Source organism: Aptenodytes forsteri, unplaced genomic scaffold, assembly GCF_000699145.1.
Source record: "Aptenodytes forsteri isolate BGI_AS27 unplaced genomic scaffold, ASM69914v1 Scaffold475, whole genome shotgun sequence".
NCBI classification, from domain to species: domain Eukaryota; kingdom Metazoa; phylum Chordata; class Aves; order Sphenisciformes; family Spheniscidae; genus Aptenodytes; species Aptenodytes forsteri.
In genome coordinates this window covers 73591-73884 of record NW_008794113.1, presented here as the reverse complement: position 1 = coordinate 73884, position 294 = coordinate 73591, and positions in this window count along the sequence as shown.

Here is a 294-nt window from a genome sequence, read left to right as displayed (position 1 = left end):
CGCGACCCGCCCCCAGCCCCCCAAGGGAAGCGAAGCCCACCAGCCCTTGGGCTTCCCAGCGCCCCTGGGGCACGCGTGGTCTTCGGGTGGGAAAGTCCCCAAGGGGAAGCACTGGTGCAGCCCGTCCCTTCTGCGGCACAATACGGGGGCCAGGGGGGGCTGCGTCTCCCCCTTCCCCCCAGGACTCTCTGATGGGGCCAGCAGCTGCAGGCCCTCTCCCTTCTCACAGCCCCCCCCGACAGGACTGCCGGGGAGGGGTGTCCCTGGGGGGGGACGGACGGACCCCGTGACGGT